At 44.8% G+C, this 20,063-nt stretch overlaps 1 pseudogene; it reads right to left on the reverse strand.

Annotated features, from left to right (window-relative positions):
- Positions 1-51: 51 nt before the first annotated feature.
- On the reverse strand, positions 52-17,036 carry LOC148647676 (mRNA decay activator protein ZFP36L2 pseudogene; annotated as a pseudogene).
- Positions 17,037-20,063: the final 3,027 nt, after the last annotated feature.

Consider the following 20,063-nt stretch of genomic DNA (forward strand, 5'->3'; position numbering starts at 1 on the left):
TGCTGAGTTGTCAATAGGTATGGCAAACCGCTGTCAATTTTTTTGTAACTTCTAAGCCGGGTTCCCCTCCGCGTTCCAGCCCCACGAGACTCCTGCCCTCCTGCCCAGGGGGAGCTCTGCCTCTCCTCCCGGGTCGTGCGGGGTCCCCGAGCTGCTCTCCCCCACCTTCCCGGAACACGAGGTCTTCCCCGTCTTCAGCGACCTGGGCCCGGACCTGGGCCTGCACTTCCTGCCCTCCGCCGACGCCTTCCGCGTGGCAGGCTGCGGCTCCGCATAGTTCGACGACGGGTTCCCGTGCCAGCCCCCATTTGCCAGCCTGGCCCCGGGCTCGAGGCCACCTCCCTGTCCGACCACAAGGGGGGCAGGGGCAGCTTGGCCAGGAGCCTCAGTGGCTGGGACACCCCGGTCTTCGAGAGCTTCGGCCGCAGGCTGCCCATTCTCAGCCAGCTGTCGATCCCAGACGAGCCCCCAGTAATGTTACGACCCCACGTGTCTAGGGGTGAAGGGGTGTAACATTTAGGATAATTCTTTTGGAAGCAGGTGGGTTCTGGTGAGGGATTAGGAAGTGTGATAACAAAAGTGGGTGCAAAAGTGATTATTTTAAATTGAATAAGCGACTGGTAAAACACGGTAACACACGGGGTAAGGAACTAGAGTGGTGCCAAAGAAAATAACAAACAAAATGGAGCTGGCTAGGAAGGTGGGGGAAAGCTAACCTGACTACAAAAGAAAAACAGAAACACACGGTCTTCGGCGTCTTCAACACCCTAGTTAACCTCCACTGACTACCCAAAACCATACAAAACAAACGGCACTCACCCGTACTAAACTAGCGTACTAATACAAAATCAACTAAGTGTGTAGAATGTACCCAACAACCTAAAGTAACCTTATACACAACAGTTCACACAAAAACAAGTGAACTAGGAATACAGATAATGGAAAACAAGAGTAATCAACAGGAACAGGGTACAAAAGAACACAAAGGTTGAACATATAACACATTAGGGCAAGGTAATGGCAAAACAGATATGGAGGAGAACGGCCAGCTGGATGGCTTGTTTCCTAGCAGACACTGGGCTGTCGGCCCAGGCCGTGCTGTACGGCCAGGGCCTGGGAGCGCTTCCAAGAAAAAACGAGAGCAGAGCCTGGAAGGCGATCTGCTGTGTTCGAGTGGTGATATGGTGAAGGCGCAACATCAAAAAAAGGAAAGGAGTGATGCCTTCCTCTTTGTCTGTACTGTAAACCGCAGCACAGTATCTTCGGGACTATCTGCTACTTCAACAGAGAACCTCCAGTGCAGAGGAAGTGAGAGCCTTTTGGAAGGTGAACTCTTGGCCGGGACAAGACTGGCTTAGCCGCTGGTCCGCAATGCCATAGGCTCACCAGCTCAGACTGATGCTTATTGTTTAAGGCATACTCTGCCCTGTACAAGACTACAGAATGCCGTGGAAGAGCTGTATCTGTCTTTATGGCCTGTAAAATGTAAACCTTGATTGGTTTCCTGTTACCTGTCATTTCTAAGTTTTATTGCTGAGTCTATGTGTTGTATCAGAATTTCGCAAAAGTGATGGGATTGCATATGTCTATTTTGTGATTGGAATGTCTATATTTTTTGTACTGCCTTGAAGATTTTGTATCAATATTTCTTAATAAAAAAAGGAAGGATATTTAGGAAAAATAATATTTCAATGTTATCTTCACATTTTTCTTGCCTATATGGCTCTACAGATGCAGCCATTCAAAATGCACGTTACAAACCTGTACCGTATGCAACTACGCACCATATACTGTATACTGAGCCATATACTGTAGACAGATGGAGTATTATTGGGATGACAGACTCACTGTTCCTCAGGCTATGACAGGAGATCACATACTGGGCTGCCAGTTCAATTGAGTTCCCTCCTCCCTCTCCCAGTTGTATTGGGACCTGTTGTGATTCTGGCAGGTGTGGGGAACTCTGGGACTAGATTTCTGAAATTACGGAAGAATGTTTCTCTAATCCCAGAGTATCTGTCACAGTGCAGTAGGAAGTGCACCCCTGTCTCTATTTCTCCCCGCTGGCAGTGGGAGCACAGCCTGTCCTCTCTGGGCAGCCAGGTCTGCCTGTGTCGCTCAGTTTTTATGGCCAGGCTGTGGTCAGTGAGCCTGTACTTCGTCAGGGTCTGTTTCTTTTTGCTGTTTCTTATCTTGGTCAAATGTTCGGCTAGTGCGTATTGTCTGTTTAGGGTTCTGTAGCATTCCAGTTTATGTTGTGTTTATGTGTGTGTGTCCCAGTGTGTGAGATATTGCTGTTTGATCTGTGCTGTGATGTGCTTGAGTCTGAGTTGTGGTGCTCTAGCACTGTTGTCCTGAGCTTAGGGGGCTCTGTTTTGGGCTCAGCATCGCTGTTTTTTAGGTGTAGCCAATACTTTAATACTCTCTTCTGTATGTTTATCAATAATGGGTACTGGTCTAATTCGGCCCTGCACCCATTGTTAGGTGTTTTTCTCTGCACATGCAGGATGTTTCTACAGATCTCCATGAGCAGAGTTTCTGTGGGGTGTTTGTCCCATTGAGTGTAATCCTGGTACTCCTGGACTGTGAGGGTACCCCACACTTCACTGCCATATAGGGCAATGGGTTGGATTACAATTTGAAATATTTGGAGCCAGATTCTTGTTGGTGGGTTGATGTTGAAGAGCCTCCTTATTGCGTAGAATGCCCTGAGTGCCTTCTCTCTCAGTGCCTTCACTGCCAGGTCAAAACTTCCAGATGAGCTGATGGTGAGACCGAGATATGTGTAGCTGGATGTGTGCTCCAATGTGTTGTTGTTGAGTGTGAATTTGTACCTTTTTCCTGAGGTCTGGCTTTCTTCTTCTTTCTTTCTGATCTTGTCCAGATTGACTATCAGCGCCCAGGTCTGACAGTACTGCTCTAGCAGTGCCAGGTTCTGCTGCAGCCCCTGTTCTGTGGGCGACACCAGGACCAGGTCATCTGCGTAGACCAGGAACTTGATTTCTGTGTCGTGTAGTGTGTAGTGTGCTCTCTCTCTCTCCACAAAGTCTTTAATTTTGTTAGACATTTTAGAAAACTTTCATCTATACAGTCACCACAAAACTGTTCTCGATTGTATTTCTGAATGCTACGTTACACTTAGTTCATTGTTTGAAATACATCTAATTAAGAAAGTTAGGTGTTAACAAACTATTAGTAATCAATAATATTCAATTTAACACTGTAATTGTTGCACTTTTCCCCGCATCTTGTAAAAATATATTTTTACATTGTAAGCACTGTTAGACGGGTTGGCATACTGCTGGGTATGGATTGCCAGGGGAGCAAGGAGGGTTTTCAGCTCCTGACCCGGGAAAGAGAAGGCACTGTTCACTCAAGACATGGAGGTGGGCGAGAGCACGTCCTCGTAGAGGTTAGAGGAGCAGGAGGACGAGATGGAAGAAGGCGGGGGGGTGCAGGACGTAGGGCTCTCCAGCAAAGGCAACTCTAGTCCGTGGTGACTGGAGAAGCCCGAGAAGCTCAGGCTGTGGTGCAGCTTTGGTCTGTCCCTCTGACTGTAAGAGGCATGCTGCTGCATGATGGCCCTTTGATGGAACCCGCACAACTCCCTGGGGGGCTTGGGGTCGCTCTGCAGGTTACTGTTGCGTTACTGGGCGCCGGCCTCCTCTCGTGGGCGTTGTGTATGAAATGACAGCGAGGGCCATAGGGGCAGAAGCCAATGGTGTGAAATGTGCAGCAGGGCTCGGTTTTGTACTTTGGATGACGGGACAAACTCCTCAGTTCGTGATATCCATGGGCAAATTCCCACTTCTCCCCGTACTTGCACACCCCGTTCTCTTCAAAGGGCCTTCACGTTTTGTAGCGGGTGGAGTTGATCTGAGAGCCGGGTTTCTGCTGCGTGACCTGGATGTGCTGGCTGCGCTCCCCATTCTCGCTGTAAGTTCGGTCTCTGAACTTGTTTTCTTTGTTCATAATGGCAGTAGTAGTGGTGCTGCTGCTGCTGCTTGATGTGCTGTCCTTGAGGTTGCTGTATGGAGTTACCGGATACTTGTTACTGTTGGCCAGCGAGTCCAAGTTGCTGGTCGAGTTCCGCCGGTAGAAGCCCGGCGTGTAGCTGGAGCAGTTTGCGGTGCTGGATGTTTCGCTCTCCTCTACCCTGCCTACTTTTAGTCAGTTTGTTAAATGCCCTACTAGAGATAACAAGACTTTGGACTTGCTGTATGCTAATGTCAAGAATGCCTACAGCTCCACATTACTCCCCCCCCTTGGCAGATCTGACCACAACATTGTTCACCTGCTATCTCTGTACAAGCCTCTTGTACTACAGCAACCAGTAACCACCAGGACAGTGAAGGGATGGTCAGCTGAGGCTAATGATGCACTGATGGACTGATTTGAAACAAAGGACTGGGAGATACTCTGTGAGCCTTATGGAGATGACATTGATGGTCTTACCCACTGCATCACTGACTACATAAACTTCTGTGTTGACAGTGCAGTGCTTCTCCAATAATAAACCCTGGGTCACCAGTGATCTGAAGGCCATCCTAAATAGGAAAAAGAGGGCTTTCCGGGCAGGTGACAAGGAGGAGCAGAAGTGAGTGCAGAAAGAGCTGAAGGTGAGAGTTAAGGAGAGCAAGGTGGCTTACGGGAGGAAAATGGAGGACAGGCTGAGGGAGAGCAATGTGAGAGAAGTGTGGAATGGCATGAGGAAGATCTCCGGATCCAAGCTGTCTGGCAGCCAACAGAGTGAGGGAGGCCTGGAGAGGGCCAATGAGATGTATCTTTTCTTCAACAGATTCGATACAGGGTCCACTGTCCATTCACCTCACAAGCCTTCACCCCAGACACCCTCTTCATGTCCTCAGTCACCCCATCATGTGATCCCTCCTACTCCTACTCCATCTTCCCCTGCCCTCCTCGGCCTATCCATCACAGCTGACCAGGTCAGAAGGGAGTTGAGGAGACTCCATGCAAGGAAGGCAGCGGGTCCTGACAGTGTCAGCTCCAGGGTGCTAAAGGGTGCGGACCAATTGGGTTCAGTGCTGCAGTACATCTTCAACCTCAGCCTGAGATTAGAAAAGGTTCCAATGCTCTGGAAGACATCTTGCCTGGTGCCAGTACCCAGAAAGGGGCACCCTAAAGTCTTGAATGACTACAGACCAGTGGCACTTACATCACACCTAATGAAAACTCTGGAAAGGCTTGTACAGGACCACCTCAGAACCCCTGTGAGTACAGCACTGGACCCCCTGCAGTTTGCCTACCAGTCACACCTGGGAGTGGAGGATGCAGTCATCTATCTGCTACACAGAGCTAACTCTCACCTGGAGAAGACGCGGAGCATTGTGAGAGTTATGTTCTTTGGCTTCTCCAGTGCCTTTAACACCATCCATCCACCTTTACTGAGAGATAAGCTAATGGCGGCGCAGGTGGACACTCCCCTGCTGTCCTGGATTATAGACTATCTGACCTGCAGGCCACAGTATGTACAGCTACAGAGCTGTGTGTCTGAACAGATTGTTAGCAGTACTGGGGCTCCACAGGGGACTGTCCTTGCTCCATTCCTGTTCACCTTTTACACCTCTGACTTCAGGTACAACTCTGAGACATGTCATCTGCAGAAGTTTTCGGATGACTCTGCAATTGTGGGGTGTATTAGAGAGGGGAGGGAAGAGTAATATAGGAGCTTGGTTACCAATTTTGTGGAGTGGTGTCATCTTAACCATCTCCATCTTAACACCAGCAAGACCAAAGAAATTATCTTTGACTTTCGAAGGAATAAGTCTCCGCTGAACCCTGTTTCCATCCAGGGTGAGGACATAGAGGGCGTACATGCCTACAAGTACTTAGGGGTACACCTGGATGATAAGCTGGAGTGGTCTGGTAACACTGATGCCCTGTACAAGAAAGGTCAGAGCCAACTCTATTTTCTTAGGAGACTCAGGTCCTTTGGTGTGTGTGGAACACTGCTACACATTTTTTATGAATCATTGGTGGCGGCGGCCATCTTCTATGCTGTGGTGTGCTGGGGCAGCAGCATCATGATAAAAGATGCAAATAGGCTCAATAAACTTATCAAGAAGGCTGGCACTGTGGTGGGGATGAGCCTTGACCCCATGGAGGTGGTGGCTGAGAGGAGAATGCTGACCAAGCTCACAGCCATCATGAACAACACCTCTCATCCACTTCATGGGACTGTTATCGGGCAGCAGAGCACTTTTAGCAACAGACTGCTCCAGCTACGGTGTTCAAAGGAACGTTTCCGCAGGTCTTTCCTCCTGGCGGCTGTCAGGGTGTATAACACTGCCCTAGGCTAGGACTGCTACCCTTTCATTTGCTCGTCTATGGACAGCATGTTTATTCCATTGTACTTTTTGGACAATCAGTCTGTATAAACCTATGCACATTTTGCACATATTTTATTGATTTTACAGTGACTATGATCAGCACATTTTGCACACACCTATGTATTTATTTATTTTTATTTATTTTGTTTGTCTTTTGTTTTATAACTATTCTGATATCTGTTTTGCTTGTCTTGGGCTGGACTGCTGTAACACAAATTTCCCTACGGGATTAATAAAGTATTATCTATCTAACTGTTTATAAAAATAAGATGTATTAACTAAGGAATAGGATGGCACGGTTGTTAGTATGCTTTTTTTCACAAATCCAACAGTAGTACCAGATGTCTCAGTGGCTTTTTTAAAATTAAACTATGCACGCAAACCTCTGAACTAGAAAGATAAAATATCCATCCACTTCTATTGGTGGCGAAAGTATTGCTATCTTGCAGCACTGGGGCCCTAAGTTCAATTCCTGCCATCCTGTGAGTGTGAAGTTTGCATGTTCTCTCTGGGTCCCATGGTTTTTCTCCTTATGTGTGATGATTCTCTCTCGCACTCCAAAACAAACTGGTATGTTAATTGGATTATGGGAAAACTGGCCTGGTGTGTGTCTGTTTGTCTCTCCTGTGATGGACAGGTGCTATGTCCAGGGTGAAGGATTGGGCAAACATAGCTGATGCTGATCCACAGAGATGTTTATATTTAGAGGCGATGTGTTTGTAAAAATACTTAATTACATGTAAATAAAACTACACACATTTTATAACTACCTAACTGTTGATCTTTTTTTTAAGTCCTATTGTGCAAGCCCTTGACAGACTGACTGATGAAAATGGTGAGCTATCAGCGGTGCAAGTTCAAAGACGGCTGTGGGCTGACCTCAGTGCGAGCGTGAGTCCGACATCGATAATAAGAGTGCGCAGAGGGCTTGGATGGAGATATAAAAACCAACACATGCCCCATGATAAGGGTAAAAAATAAAGAGAAAAGACTCAAACAAGCTCTCCAATGGATTGAACAGGGAGAGGCATTTCATGATGTACTTTTCACTGATGAAACAACAGTGGCTCTGGAACATTTTCAACCATGTCGTTTTACAAAAAGGGGAGATATGTGAACAAGCCTAAGCCAAAATATCCAGTGAAGGTTCACGTCGGGGGGGGGGTGGTGTGTATCTAGAAGAGGCCTGGGAACACTTATTTTCATAGGAATTATGGTTCGTGAATTCTTCGAGGACGTTGTGGTCAAAAAGCATGCTGGCCCATATATATATAGTTCTTGGAGGAAGAACTAACAGAACAAAATTGCAACAATTTTATTAACAGGCTGTTTCATGTTCTTCCTAAGATTGTTGAGCCGGGGGGAGCATTCTGGAATGTGAAAAACAGCCCATCAATACCCGGCACTTTACCTGACTATTCCTGTCAGAGCTGCTCTCAGCTCCTCTAAATGAAAAGGTTTCTCAAGTCGCTTTTGTACTCCTCTGGGATCTCTGTGTAATGTTTTCCAGAAAACTCCCTCAGTTCTTTATCTACTTTACTTTTTTGCTAGAAAAAAGGTTATGGTAGAAAACAGTTGCTGCTTCTAACATTCCCTTCTCCGTGACCACAACACCGTCCTTATTCTGAACTCCCCTCCATCATCCTTCTCCTTTGTTTTTGCTTTATTTGACTGAAAAAAAGAAGGTGGAGCAAGTTCCCTTCTGCTGAAAGAAATCTAAGCAAACATTAAACATTCCTTGCCCCCCCCCAATAAAAGGACCTCAATTTTGCTTTTAATGCTGGGAATACTGTATATTCATATCAATATGAAGGCCTTCATTACATTGGAAATACAACGTATTCAGTTCGTCCTGCAAAATTCTTCACTTCCTTTCACTCTTAATTCTCCTTTTCATGTTTGCCCACCATTCTTTGACAGTAATGTGCTGCCTCCTCTTAGCCTACCAGCTATTCAACTCTGACTTTGAGGTCTATGTAGTTGGTCTCCTTCAAATCTCAGGGTTCACCTTCCAATAACCTGTTCCATATTTTCTCCCAAGTGGATGCACATCGACCTCTACCATGTCATGATTGGAGAACCAGACCAGCAGAAAAGCTCCTCCTGCCTTCACCTCTTTGGAAAAAAACGCATAATCCAGACGCTTTGCAGCACCCTTTGCATTTCTCCAAGTAACACTGACCTTCTCACCCACGGCTCTAAAAGCACAGTCAACTAAAAAAAAAATAATGCCACAAATGAAACGCTAAGTTGCCTTGTTCCTGCATCATCCTTGTCCCTTAAATCCACATGAATGTCTCCCTTTGTAAATTACCAACTTATTAGTAATACAAACCAAGTATAAATCTTTTTAGAAGTCTGCTCTCGCAACAGCCGGAGCATACACGATCACTAATCTGAAAATCCGTTTCCATAGCAAACATCTGTGCTAAACACCCTTCCAGGGCCTCTACCTGGCACCATTTATCAGGTCAAAATTCCCAAATAAAATCCCCACTCCAGATGAGCAAGCCCCTCCTATGCTCCATCTTGATCCTCCCTTTCATGTAAAAACCTCATCTCCTGCAAAAAATAAACAAAAATCCAAACTCCTCAGGTAGTTAAACTGCTGTTCTTTACTTTCAATGTTAAAATCACCTCTTATTGACTACTTTTTCATTCCTCATCATCATATGCAGATCATCCAATATAGACATCTCTTACCTCCATCTTTCTTTACCCACTCACAAACAAACCTAAAACCTTTCTTCCATTCTTCTTATACTCCATTATATTTCCTCAATATAATGAGGAAATTTTCACACTCCCTCAAAAACCTTCAGGTACCTACATCTTTTTTTACTCTGCTGCAGAAACGTGCATTGCAGTGTGCAGACAAGACGGCCTTGCCTGACTGTGGTCTGCCAATGCGCCTGCTGCTTACAACTGAAAAACCTTTTGCCCTCTGCAAACAGTCTTTATACACACATTTCATTTCCTCTGCACAGGCAGTACCAAGTGAACTATTGTGCCACATCTACTGGACACCTCTGCAGTGCAAGATGTCCCTGCACAAGTAGCTGCCCCAGGTAATACAAATGATATAGTTCCTTGTACATCAACTAATCTTTTTAAAAGATATCTTTTTCCAACACATTCGGGTTGAACAGATGTACTGTCAGAGGCCTAACCTCTCTTGCAAATAAAGGCTCAATGAAAAAAAAAGAGGTTCATGCTTTTTTGCTATGATATTGTTGAACACTGAGCAGCAGACACCAAAGCAAGGTCAAAGAACTTTTTACCTGGAAAATCCTGAAGACAGTAGACATCCTCCTGCTCCAAACCAAGTGTCCTGAAATGCACTTCATCCAAAAAGATACTTATTTTACTAAACCCATTATACACAGCTGATTTTCATCCAGTACTTGCTTTCTTTTTTTTTTTAGATTATAAACAACAATTATTTACCCTTTACAATTGCTTGCAGTAGGAATGTGTCTTTTCACATACCCCAACTTCCTCTCCATAAAACACACAAATAATCTTATGGCTGGTGTCAGAGCACAGGGTCAGCCATTGTACAGTAACCCTGGAACAGTTAAAGGCATTGCTCAGGGACCCAAAGGAATAAGATTTCTCTGCTGGCTAGAGATTTGAACCAGGCCCAGATCCCAGAGCTCACAAGCAAAAATAACTACAACAAGCAGATATAAAACATATTGCTTAAGTTTGCCACTGGAATGAGGTGCATGCATCTGCTAGTGGACTGCAGTATAGGCTGTTACCTCTGGAGCCCTGCAAAGGCACACCTGGTGGCTTCCCTACAGCAGGTGGCCACCTGGCCTCCACTCCTGCTGTTACCTGCTGCCAGCCTGATGCACTGGTGATGGCCCTGATCTGTCAATGTCCTGACAATGACCACAGCTATGGGGGCGGTTAACTCATTAGCATAGCCCCGCCCACAAGCAGCAGCAACACCTACTGTACGTACCAACCTGAAAACAAAAATGGACCGACACCTACTGACCTGAAGGAGAAGGGAAGACACAGGAGAAGGAAGAAAACTCTGACAGAGCTGGTCTAACAGCGTCAAATTGATGTCATTCATTTTGTTTTCAACCAGAAGGGAAGGTAGGAGCTTAGGCCAACGTAGGAATTTTTGCTACTGCCTGAAAACAATGAATTGCACTTCATCCTCTCTAGCAGTTTCTGGAGGCTTTCTACAGTAATTGAAATAGCTATTAGAGCTTTTTATTATTTTTCAATAACTTTTACTAAATTTCCAGGTATGTGAGCAATACCATTCCAGGTCCTGTCTTTACAAAAAATGTTGAATTTTATATTTGTTCTATTTTTCTCAATTTTGTATCCAGGCTGGGAGACACACGGGGCAAGATCTACAAGCATTTTCATCTTTTTTCAGGACACATTGTGAAAAATTGATCTTTGAAGAAGAAAAATCTGTTTCCTCTTGTTTTGTCTTTTTCTTCTGGATATTTCTGTCTGGTGAGTGGACACAGTAAGATGTTAGAAACTTGGTTTACATGTATTGCCCAAGGGGTTAGCTTCAATTTAAGCCCTATACTAGATCTCTACTATCCAGCTATATTACAAAATGTTTGATGGAATTCATTCCAGTTGGAAATTGCCTCTGTGACACTTACAGGTTCTCAATCAAGAACCAAGAATTCACAAAAGGAGCTGCATCAGCATGCATAGGCTTCAAAAGATCAACTAAAGAGGGAAGATAAACGCTTTCAAATAATAGAGCCCCAATTCAATTGCAGACTAAGCATGTCCCCACACTCCCTTCCTCCACTACAATTGGAATATACACAAAGCACTGAAAGCTTTACAGTATACGTCTGCGAAATACCTGACCATAGAGATAGTAATTCTGGCTTTATGAACTCGTTTACACTTGGGATTAGCTTTATTCAAGATGTTCACAAATTGCAGTGGTTTAAATGTCAGTGGTTTGAAGGTTCCGTGTCATTTGTTGGTGGAGTTATTGACATGTGAAGCATCCCGTCTCAAAAATAGACAACTAACCGACACTTCTGCCTATGTCCTTCTCCAACAGGACTCTTCCACTGACTACCAAAAGGAAGTGGTATCCATCATCTCCTTTATTAACAGTAAGGAACTCCCCCAGGAGGCGAACCAGCTCATCATTGAACATCCCCAGGAATCTCAATTTTACCTCCTCCCCAAAATCCACAAACTGGACACCCCATCGTATCAGCATGCAATGGTCTGACTAAATACATCTCGGACTTTCTCGACAGCCTTATGAGACCGTTGGTTGAAGATCTTCCCTCATACAATCAATTTCATATAAAAGGGCAGATATGAATAAGCCAAAACCAAAATATCCACTGAAGGTTCATGTTTGGGGGACTATTTCTAGAAGAGGCCTGGGACCACTTACTACTGCCCCATACATCAGGGAGCACTTTGGATCAAGGCACCGTTTCTTTCAGAACAACAAACTAAAACATACAGCAGCAAAGGCAAGGCTTGTAGCAGAGGGAGTGAACTGGGTGAAAACTCCAGCTGAATCCCCAGATCTAAATCCAGTAGAGATGGTATGGCATTCCCCCAAAAGATTATATTCGGAAAACGGCTAAACCCACCACAAAGCAAGAACCGATCAATGCGATTTACAAGTTCTGGGAGGAAGAACTGACAGAACAAAATTGCAACAATTTTATTAACAGGCTGTTTCTTGTTCTTCCTAAAATTGTTAAGCGGGGGGGCATTCAGGAATGTGAGTTATGTGAGTCAGATTGTGAATAAAGCATTTTATTAAAAACGTGTTTGCGATTTAAATCAAGATGGGGGTAAAAGGGACACTCTATTATATTGAAGCACATTCACCTTGCGCTGCAGCTGAAGAGCGCCAGGCTAGGGGCAGGACAGGAGTAGTGGTCAGGGCGGGGACTAGGATAACCGCTGACCCATTGCAAAACAGCAGTAAAGTTTGGTGAGATTGCCCGGATTATACTTGTACCCAATTTCCACCCTATCCCTGTGTAGCTACCTGAATAGACCCCAGTGTGTTGCTGTCTCTCTTGCTCTCACTCTGTCTCTCAATTCAATTCAAGGTGCTGTATTAGCATGACAGATGGGTACAATCAGTGTACCACCACCTGAACTACTAATGTCTGTTTTACTTTTATTTATTTTTTTGTTTCATGTTAATTTTATTATTTTTATTTGCTTTGGCAACTCTGATTTTACCCATCGGCCATGCTAATAAAGCACCTTGTACTGTAAATGTCTGTAATAGAACACGTAAAAGGTTTATTCCATGCTAAAAAGAGAAGAAAGAAAACACAAAGTTTTGGCCGTGGAGCCTTCTTCAGGTGTATCTATCACTACATTGTAGGGGGGTGATTTTAACATAGATCTGTAAGTCAAACACAAATTGAAAACCCTTTGAAATCAGTGCTCTCCTGAGGCTGGCTAGTGTCAGTGTGGCTCAGGTCAGTGAGCCTCAGGACCAGCTGGCTCAGGGGGCTCTGTTTTGGGCTCAGCCTGCCTGCCAGTCAGGGCGGAGGTCCTGCTCTTTGATCTTCTGTCAACGACCGACAACGACTGCAGCCGTGGGGAGCACTAGCATCCTTAGCTTAGGCCCCTCCCACCAGCAGCGGCTGTGCTGAGCGAGCTGCAAGCGAAAGAGGACCTTCAGGACCTGCGGGCAAAGGGAAGGGGCAGCTTTCTGTCGGGAGGGACACAAACACCACACGACACCACACCTGCCTTCCTAAAAAAAATATTATATATCTTTCTGGAGGGAAAACACACGGGCGATCAAAAGGGGCCTGTCTGCCCGCTGACAAAGTGCAACAATCATGTACAACACATACACCCACACTCCTGCCTCCCTAAAAAATTTATATACTGTATGTCACTATTCCCCTCTACTTCAGAAAACGGCTCAGGGGTTGGGCACATATTCCGAAATATACTGCAAGAGGGGCATGCTCCTAAAAAGCTACAAACGGATGAGGGTAAAGAATTTCTTAACAGGACCTTCCAAAATGTTCTCAAACGTGACAATATTGAACATTTCGTTACGGCCAGCGATGTGAAGGCTAGCGTGGTCGAGAGGTTTAACAGAACTATTAAAACAAAAATGTGGAGGTACCTGACACACAAAAACACCTTTCGATATATCGACGTCCTATCAGATCTTATTTACTCTTATAACCATAGTTACCACACAACTATTAAACGAACCCCGGCTTCTGTTATGTCCGACAATTCCCTTGAGGTATGGAGAACGGTCTATGACGAACACTTCAAAGTCAAAGTTTTCATTTAATGTGGGTGATCACGTGCGGGTGTCCAAAATAAAGGGAGTGTTTGAGAAGGGATATGAACAGACCTTCACAGATGAAAGTTTCATTGTCAAAGAGCGGGCCTCGGCTCTGAGACTCTATTACAAACTGCAGGACTACGCGGGTGACGACATTAAGGGCTCCTTCTATGCAGAAGAGCTACAGAAGATAAACCCTGATGTTGAGAACGTCTACCGCATCCAAACGATTTTAGCAGCCAGGGGTCGTGGTAAAAGCTTTTGGTAAAGTGGCGCGGCTGGAGCAATAAATTCAATAGTTGGGTAAAGGCTTCCGAGGTCCGAGACATATAGGGGTGGTGAAAAATGAACCCCAATAGTTTCTATGTTACGCTGGCCAGTAATTCATCCTCAAAGATGTTTCCAAAGAACACCAGCGCGTGCTTCACAGAGCATCTGGTAAAGGCGATTGACCTGGACAGGAGCTGGGAAGTGGGCCTGGTTGAGCTACACTGTCCGAATACGCTTAACACGTTTGATGAAGACAGAGTTTTTCTGTTCGTCAGCGATGAGCTCAAGACTATATTGACATGTACCTTACCGAGTGGGTACTACAGCAACATCGAGCAGCTCTTGCATGAAATGAGCAAGGGATGCGGAAAAATCCAAGTTAACGGCTGTAAGTCTTAAATACAACCCCATTAGCCGGTCGGTAAAGATTCTTAGTGATAACCGGTTTGTTATACATATGCATAACCGTCTGGCGAGGATGTTGGGTTTCAAATTGGGTGTCGGAAGTGTAAAATCACCGCACCCCGTCGATATGACTGGCGGATTTAACACCATGTATATATACACACCGATATCATAGAACACCAGTTAATAGGCGACGTCTATGCACCGCTTTTGTGTTGTGTGCCCTTCAGAGGCGTGGATGGTGAATTAGTCACAGTATTGTACGACAAACCCCATTATGTGCCGGGGAGCGTCGATCATTTTAACAACATCACTATTGAAATAAAGACAGATCAAAACAAGCACGTGTCATTTGCATTTGGAAAGGTCATCGTCAAGCTGCATTTCAGACCTGTGAAAGCGACAAACATCTAAAAGGATGACGGTCATCAAGAGCTACGGGGATCCTTCTTTGTATACACACTACTACAAACAACAGGCTGGCTATGGATTAACGAGGGTTTGAAATAGCTAAGCCGCACATGGCACTGGCGGCTAAAAACATAGCCAAAGACGTGGTCAGCAATGTTACAAGCGTGGTCACGTCTAAGGTGGCTGCACATCAGCAGAAAGGTTCGGGTCCAGCATACATCCGCAGAGGTGTCAAGAGAAAAAGACAGACGTCATCATCGCACCGTCGGGGGCCTCCGAAACCTGATAAAAGAACGGCTAGGAGAAGACAGTCATCTCATAAAAGCTTCAGGTCGACCAAGAAGAGGGCCGTAACACACCGCAATCAACGAGATATGAAACGAGACATATTTTAAATATGGCTTTTGTTCACGGTGGGTCTGCAGAATGCGCAAAGTCGGAGCTGGACATTTTTCAATTAGCGCCTACTCAAACAAGCATCGAGGAAAGCTTTTACATAGACGTTCCAACCCTCACGGCCCTAACAGAAAATGCACCTCTGGAGTTCTACATCGCAGGCAACGGAGAAGATTATTTCGATTTAAACAACACGCTGCTCTATTTGACCTGTAAAATAACGGAAGCAGACAGTCGGGACATTGATGCGGCAGCCTGTGTGAGCCGAAAACTGGAGCTCCTGGGTCACATTTCTGCTTAATGAACAACGTCCGAGAACACAAACTGAGGGTACTCTCTGCATCTTTGTTTGTGAAAAGAGTCAGAGTCTCACCTGGGGTCAGACTGGGACACGCTGAAGCACTCCTGACGGCCAACGCTAAATACCCCATAGACCGCGTACAGATGAAAGTCTTCAGTCTGCCTGCAGGGAGCTGTGTGTGTAACCAAGAAAACCTTTTCTCGGGCAGTTACCCAAAGTGGTAATTTTGGGGTTTGTGGACAATGCAGCATTCAGCGACAGCTTTACACAAAACCCCTTCAATTTTAAACACTACAACGTTAACTTTCTGGCTCTCTACGCTGACGGTGAACAAATCCCCACTAAACCACTTCAACCAGACTTCCAGAATGGACATTGCGTCCATGAATATTTTAATCTGGTGGAAACATCCGGGAAGCGTCTGAAAGACAAACCACTTCTGGTGGACCACGAGGAGTACGCACACGGTTACACATTGTTTGCTTTCAATCTCAGCCCCGACGACGAGTGCACAGGGCATTATTCACTTATCAAAACGGGTAATCTGAGAGCTGAAATACGCTTCGCGCTCCCGCTACCCACTACAGTTAACATGGTTGTGTACGTGCTGTTCGACAACGTGATAGAGCTTGATATGAGACGTCAAGTCATTTATGACTACAGCTAAAAAGCACAGGAGGCCACACAACCTGCACATAAAGATTAACACCAAACAGCCGGAAGACATTCTAACCCGAGACCGCTACACCAGAGACTAGGCGTGTTCCCCAGTGATGCCCTACCGAGCGAGAGACTGGCGCGGCGCCCACTGAGTTTAATAGCTAATACTCACCCACACGACCGCCCCGGTGAACACTGGCTGGCTATTTACTTACCTGATGACACGGGAGCAAAATGTTTTCGATTCCTACGGATTTTCACCTGAAGCCTTTACTTTCCCAAGAACATTATTGATTTCTTAAACAGAAATGCTAATTCCATATTTTACAACAACAGACAATTGCAAGAGTCTTTTGCAGTGACCTGCGGACTACAGTACATTGAGTCTTTTTTCTATACCATAGATGTAAAGGCTTATCTTTTAGAAACATTTTAGAACTTTATTCTACGAATGCAATCCAGAATGACCGCATGGTTAAAATGTTTCGAACCATTTCATTGTCTGTGTGGTTATAATTTAAAAAAGAACACAAAATATGAATTAAAATCAATAAAATATTTTATTATACATTTGTGGTTATATCAGGTTATATTGCTCAAGCTTTTTTAATACATGTTACATCCAAGCCATTTTATTACAAACATTTTTAACTATATTGCGCACGCTTTTTAATATACATTTCACATAATTTAACACAAACACACATACCCACAGATGAGAGCAAAAATGTTACAAAGACAACCATGTGGCTCTAGGTATTAATGATCATCTCCTTTCTATGGTTATCTTAGAGACCGGGTCGGGCGTCGACATCTCTACCGGTCGTTTTAAAGTTTTGACAGACGCTGCACACCCCAGCGGGGCAGCCTTGAGTTTTTCAAGTGGCTCTCGGTTACCAGCGTTGGTTAGCAAGGTGCCCGGCACGTTGATTTCGGCCATAGCCTCCATGAACACATCCCAACCTTTTGGTTTCTTACCGACCACAACTGCTTGCTGTTTTGTGGTGTACGTATTTGGTAAAAGCTTTTTCTGTCTCATTATTTTCACACCCAGACTCCATCAAATCATCAACTATAATCAAATTTACTCTATCCAGTGGCAGTAGCTGATCGTCGGAAAACGACGTTGGTAGTCCTTCTATAAACTGAATGTATGGAAATTTCACAAGCAACTCAGTGTATAGAGGTTGCCAGCAGCTGTAACACCAGACTATGTTTTCGGTTTTACGAGTCATAACGGTATCACCGTTCTCCAAGAGCTGTTTTATAAAATAACTTTTACCGCAATTCGAGGGTCTGGACAAAATGCACGAAAAAGAGTGTTTTAACCTGACATCCATCGTGTTAATATCCGTAGGGCAACGATGTCAAATTTTCTTGCAGCACCCGCTTGTCGTACACCACCTTCTGGGTTTTCTTTAAGGTCCGGGTCTCAATGCGCCAATCCTTTTTAACACGCACGATCATCGGCTGTTGAATAGAAATGTGTTTAAATTCCCGGCACTCTGCTTAAGGGTTAACGCCATAGTCAAAAACCAAGTCCCACAGACTCTCAAAGTTACCTTTTTCACAATTGTTCACATTGAGCGTAATACCTTTCATCTTTAAACAGGCTTTCCCAAGAGACAGCTTGTACCCGTACGACTTGGGTCCTGTTGATACAAACTTGGTGATTTGTTGTCCAGCATCGATTTCGCTGGTCAGCTCACCCAAATAGTCACCCAGTTCCGGATTCCACTCACCCTCCCGGCTCACAAAGATAATGGAATCTGTGTCGTGGTACAGACAGCGGCCTTGCAAAGCAGTTAGCAGGTTGTATAACTCCAAGCGGGCATAGGCTGTTGTAAAGCTAGCAATGAAAATGTTAGTGTTTGAATGGCCTGTATAGTGGTGTTTAGGGTGTTTCCACATAACACAGGCTGTGTTTTCATCAATAAACTCGTAGGCTGACACCTCATGATATGGCGTAAATAAGTACCTGAACAATTCATCTGGGTTTCTCACAATGGTGGTCTGTGGTAAATTGTCTCTTTGCCCATACTTGCCCCACAAACTGTTCAAGGCAATTATTGAAAGCTGTCTTTTGGCCGGATTCTTTTTAATGTTGCCGGGGTCCAGCCGGACACCCTCTTTTTCATAATATTCGCTGATATATCTTTGTTGTTTCGCGACATCTCTACACCACTCTGGAAACCCCGAAGCTTCCTGTTTCCCTTTCAGATGCAGTTTGATGTAGTCGGAAAAAAGATTGTGTGAGGCCTTTTCGAAATGCCAAATTTAGTAAATTTTACTCACTCTATACCCCAGATCTAAGGCCATCTGTAATTCAGGGGGGCAACAGACACCAGTCAAGGCGCGATCTTCATCACTGTGCTCGCAGGGAGTGGTCTGTTTTGTTTCAGCACACGTACGACACAGTGTGAAAAACATTTTTTTGTCAATTTTGGTTGGAAGAACTGGAAAGTACAAACGTCTGAGTGGGTAAACTTTCACCTTCGCTAAACCGAAATACCGTTTTAAATCTCCAAAGTTGTTAGAAATTATTCGGGGATGCCCCAGTGGGTATTTTTTAGTTCTGTTCACAAACGGATACAGACTGGTGAAATCATAGTAACGGATTTTTTCACCGGGCTGCGCTGTGTAATGCAAACAAATAGCATTTGTTCTCCCCCCAAAAAGCGAATCGCACGGTTGCAGAGGCTCTGGTAACTGCGCTGCTGTTAGAAATTTACCCAAGTGTCCATTTTCAACAAGCATGTCTCTGAACTTGTGCTACCACAAAACACGCACGTTAAAACCATTTTGAGAAAATTAATTTTCACCATCGTCTTTCTGTACAACCAACCTAAAGTAGTGTTTGTCAGCGGATTAAAATCATTTTCACAATAACAAACACTACAACCGTGAAAAAACAACCGTTGAACTCAAAGGCTGTCTGCACTCCGTCAATTACAGCATAACCATCCAGAAAATATGGTCCAACCTTGAACTCCCCGGGTGTGGTTAATGCGTGTTGGATTTAAACGTGCTCTGTGTGTTCGATTTACATAAGCCACTGAATCGTTTTTGCTGGAGGTGGTAATTGTCATGGGGTAGCAGCGCTATCGTCTCTTCCTGTAAAAACACAAGTCTGAACATGGCCATGCAGACACTAGCGATGGTCACAAACTGAAAGGGGTCGATGCACACAACACAGGCGGCCCCTGACTCAGTCACGGGTGTCTGTCTGGTCGTAGTCATGACCTCGTCCCAGAACCTGACACAGCCTTCTCTTGAAATTGCCACATCCATCCGGCAGTAGCGTTTCAACTCTCTCTGTCAGTTAAACACACTTCCCTTGCATTCTTCATACCAAACCAAAAACTCAGCTTTCTCACTCGGCAGCATGTAGTTAACACCGTAAAGTTCTGGCGGCGGCATCGGCCTGACATAATTTTGGTTTTCTGAAGTGTTCATCAAGTGTGGAAAATGACCCTTACCCCTGAGGAACCCCATGGCTGATGGCAGTTTGTTTAATTTCATAGGGAGAAAGTTTAGAGAATCGATAAATCTGATGTTCAGAGCTTTTACGGTCATACTCATTATCTTACCACCCTGATTAATTAGTTCAACGTCCATCTTTTCATCTAACAACTGTCTGATCACTAGATAATTGTCATATCCCTTGCCATTGTGCGATATGAAAGTATGGTTTTTGAAACGTCTATCGATAAATTTACACACAGAATCCTTTAGACAAGTTTCACCATCAAATTTCCAGCTTCGTTTATTGTTAATATGAAGGGCGTGGACGTAATTTGGTATGTGTGTCCCCGTTTCTTGCATGCATTCAAAGTCGAAAAAAATGTACTTGTTTGAAATTTTGGTGGTATGTAGCACAAATGTGTGTCAGGGGTGTCGATCACGTTGTTACAACGCGAGCACAGTTTCTCTTTACATTTGTGACTTGCGAGGCTATAAACCCCAC

Source organism: Lepisosteus platostomus, chromosome 15, assembly GCF_059453375.1.
Source record: "Lepisosteus platostomus isolate fLepPlt1 chromosome 15, fLepPlt1.hap1, whole genome shotgun sequence".
NCBI classification, from domain to species: domain Eukaryota; kingdom Metazoa; phylum Chordata; class Actinopteri; order Semionotiformes; family Lepisosteidae; genus Lepisosteus; species Lepisosteus platostomus.